The sequence below is a fragment of the Chinchilla lanigera genome, unplaced genomic scaffold, assembly GCF_000276665.1.
Source record: "Chinchilla lanigera isolate Chin_1 unplaced genomic scaffold, ChiLan1.0 scaffold00108, whole genome shotgun sequence".
In the NCBI taxonomy this organism is placed as follows: Eukaryota; Metazoa; Chordata; class Mammalia; order Rodentia; family Chinchillidae; genus Chinchilla; species Chinchilla lanigera.
The window spans coordinates 4,674,242-4,678,419 of NW_004955509.1; the positions used below are offsets into that span (position 1 = coordinate 4,674,242).

General features: G+C 49.4%; 1 pseudogene; it reads right to left on the reverse strand.

Moving 5' to 3' along the window:
• Positions 1-1,283: 1,283 nt before the first annotated feature.
• LOC102017802 lies at positions 1,284-3,972 on the reverse strand (annotated as a pseudogene).
• Between the last annotated feature and the right edge of the window lie 206 nt (positions 3,973-4,178).

A 4,178-nucleotide genomic window follows, 5' to 3' on the forward strand; every position in this document is an offset into this window, starting at 1 on the left:
TGTCTCACTAGTGTAAAACCTGAAAGAGTTAATTTAAACTAGGAGGTATGATAGACATTGTGAAATGATAGGAAAACACTCAAGGGTAAAGCGCAACTGGGATGTGGGAAACGAGAAGGGAAAGAAGAAGAAATTTTGTATGTACGTATGTATATACAGGATATTAACATAGTTGTTCTACTGTCTTCTATTTCTTTGCTGAAAGAAACTGTTAATGAGTTCTTGATTGATCAGTATTGCATGTCTCTATCTGTTTTCATGAGAAACCACTTTGAAGATATCAATATGTAATACAACAAGCATTGTTAATTCCCTACCACTTTGTAACTCTGTATTGTCTGTACTGTTCTTTTGCTATTCTGTAAAAGGTTGTCTGTCTGTTAAAGTTTTCCTCCTTTTATTTTTAAAATAAAAAAAAATAAACACTGCACACCGACCTTCCAACCTGAACACAGGAACACCAACTACGTTGTCCTGAAATTTTACGTCATCTTTGGTGTCTCCCCCAGCTCACAGGTGTATGTTCTGTACAGGAAAAGCAGTTTTTAAAAAGCAGTAACTTTCCTGTCACGTGGGACAACATGGATGAGCCCTGAGCACATTATGCTAAGTGACACAGACCTGTCTCCAGATGAGGAGCACGGTCAGGACTCCACTTCCGTGAATCGCCCGGCACACTCAAATGCACGGAGACGGAAGGCAGAACAAACGCAGGCTGCCAGGGCTGGGGGACCGGAAACGGGGAGCTGCTGTTCAAGGGGCGCAGAGTTTGGGATCTGCAAGGTGCAGAGCTCCTAGCGCTGTGGTGCACAAGCGTGGGAGGGAGCTGCACACTACTGAGTGCTACCCTGCAAACGGTGAAGACAGTGAGTTTTGTGTTATACTTTACAGCCAACACGTCCAAACCGCCTCATCGTGCTCAAACATTAACCAGAAGTGTATTTTACTGCCGTTTTATCACTCAGAGGAATTAGAAGTTTCAAGCATCTAAAGTGAACCTAGTTTCAGTTTGAGCACTCATTAAAATACTACAGCAAAAGTACGCCAGCAACAACAGAAAGAACAACTCCAGCAAGACCATCGTGGTTTAGTAAATGCATTCCCTGTGTCTATGCAAAAATTATGGGACTGTACTTTGGTGTAAAGCTTATGCTTTAAAATGTAAAATACTAAAAAAATGCAAAATACTAAAACATCAAAAACACCAAAGATGACGTAAAATTTCAGAACAGATTTAGCTCCACGCTTGAATGTTTTAGAAAACAGGGAAACTGAGGTAAGACTCAGGGCTTTGGGGTGGCTGGCGGGCCTCTGTTGGTGCTACCTTTGGGAGGGCATGCTGTGTGGCCACGCTGTGGGGTGCAAGTGGTCTCAGTGGCTACTGTCGCCACAGATGCTGGACACTGCTGGTGTTTCACCTGGTGACTCTGCACCTGCCCATGTACCCCCAGCTGTTGCTGCGTGGCGGGAGGGACCTGGACTTTCTGCAGAGAAAAGCTTTGACCAGGTCTTTGCTGACCAGAACCATGCTGACCCAAAACAGTTGCCTGGGGTTTTACAAAATGCCGTTCTCCAGCATGGTTGATCACAAGATCTTGCTGAGCTGGTAAGGCCCTCTGCTGACTGCTTAGACCTTGGACAGAAACCTGTGGGCTGCGCTGTGTGAGAAGAATGGTTGTGGCTTTCTGAAGCTGTGGCTGTGGAGTCAACTGATGCACGTGGGTCTGGGATGGAGGTTGGGGTAGGTGCTGAGGCTGTTGGGGTTGGGCCTGGGGCTGGGTGCGCAAAATGACGGGACCAGGTGGAACCTGGATTATAGTTAAGGGCAAGAGACCAGCACGGTTATGTAAAATGATTTGCAAACCTGGCTGAGAGGATGGCTGTTTCCCACCTGACCCTGCACTAGGCTGCTCAATTTTTAGGGGCAGAAGCCCACTGGGCTGAGTTCCCTTGGCAGCAGGGGCACCAGTGGAAATGCAAACCGTGGAATTTGAACCACTCACCAAAATCTGGGCTCGCTGCCCTGGGCCCGTCACATGGATGACCTTTAGGCTAGTGGATCTGGCTGGATTCTGGGTCACCAGGGCGCCTTGTGAGTGGCTGGCATGGGGCTGGACAGGAGGAACTGTGTTAACTCCTTTGAGACTCACGGGAAACTTCTGAGAAAGGCTGCCTGGCTGGGGAGCAGGAGGTGGGGACTTCTGGGAGCTGTTTACCGGTCCTGCAGAGGGATCTGGAACTGAGGAACTTGGTCCTGAGCTGGAGGTGATTGTGATGGTTGGAGCTCTTTGTTTTACTGCAGTTTTAGATACTGAGGACTCCTTTGCCACTGAGGTCACAGTCCACTTTGTTTCTGTCTTTGCCTCTGTCTTTGCCTTCGAAGAGGGTGGACCCATGTTGGTTGAGGTGCTGGAGCCTTGTACCATCTTGCCTGCACAATTACCTTCGCTCTGGACAGAATTCTGGCATGTGCTGACTGCCTTCACAGCATCAGTCTTTGATCCAGCCGTGAGACCACCTGAATGGTCACCTGTGGAGGTGTGTGTGGGATGCTTATGCCTCTTGAGTATGGGAAACTTTGGTGGATCTATCATATCACACCAAAGTGGGTCATTATTTGACATCAGGACGCTTGGATTTGTTTCCCACAGCTGACTGCCAGCTTCAGGGTCTAACACAAGATCATCCTCAGGCACAAGAGGTGAGCAGAATGTTAGTAGTTCATTACCAGGTTGGACAGACTGGTTACCTTTGGCGTATTTGTGCACATCAATTTCAGAAGGCACAGTCAGGTTACAGGGTCTCTGTTTCCATGAGTCCACATAATTCTCTTCTGTGATCTTTAGGTTGTATTCTGGATTCAATTTCCTTTCTTTTCTTTTTTTGCAGGCAGTTAGTACTCTAGAGGCAGGGTGAGAAGCATGTAGAGATGACTGCTCCTGCAGGCTCAGGCAGGGTGAGGCAGGCCTCTTGAAACACTGTTGCATTGGTGCAGTATTCATCTTCTGCATGTTAAACAGCAGTCGGTTGGCTGTGTGGGCTATTGCCACAGACGAGTCCAGACACACTGGTTCTGATGTAGCCAAGATGAGCTGACTCTCAAGGGAGAGCTTGTCTTGCTGGGACCATCCAGGGTTTTCTCTTGCAACAGCCTCTACGTCACACACTAAAGTCTGCATCGATGCACGTAAGAGAACATGCCTGCTTCTGTAAGCAGGAGAGCCCGGGCCCTCGCACTGCCTGTAATCTCGGATTTCTGCGACGATACATCCACTATGGAAAAGGTTAACCTGAGATGTGCCCAGGACATCGAGCAGAACAGGAGGTAACTGCTGTGCATCCAAATACTCCAACAGTTTACCCTGTTCATAGGGCAGTGCAATGGTCTCTGAGAAGGACGCACTCTTATCATCCAGCACGACAGAATAGCCCTGATCTCCTGGGTACAGGCTGAACACTAAGCATGGCAACGACTCTCTGCTAACCAGCTTCTCTAGCAGTTTGACGCTGGTTGTGAGTTCCTCGGTGGCCTCAGGCTCTTTGCCAAATTCTTCAACATAAATGCCATAAAGCTTGTCATGGAGAGATTTTTCATCAACCAATGGGACTCTCCTTGCAGGGGGTCTCTGCTGGGCTTCTGAGATGACCTCCTCTGCACGGTCTAGGGCTTGCTCTAAAGCGTACCGTCCCGGCATTGTAAGGCACCCGGGCCCTGCAACGAGAACAATGGCGATGCCCAGGTCACGTGACGCGGAAGTGGCCTCCCTACTCTTAACCCGCGGCCCTACGAATCTCTACGCCTCCACCTGGGAACCAACAGCCTCACACCTACACCACTGTGCCCACCAACACACCCGCCCTCAGCCCCAAGGAAGCACTCTGTAAAATTCTTTGAGTATCGGAAGATTCCCGTACCTGTCAGCGGGAAAGTCCTCACGAAACGCGGGTCGGAGAAGACCTTCCGGCTTTCCCTTGTCGCACCTGCGCACTGCATGGCCTGTGGGACTTCCGCACACGGCCCGTCCAGGCTTCCGGTTCGCGCGGTGTCGCGTGCACAGGCCGTTCAGCCTTCACTTCCGGTCTAGTGCTGCACTTCTGCTGGACGCGTGCGTCTCTTTTACGTTGAACTGGCAAACTTGCTTTGGTACACTTTCAAGACTCACTAATTTTGACAGCAA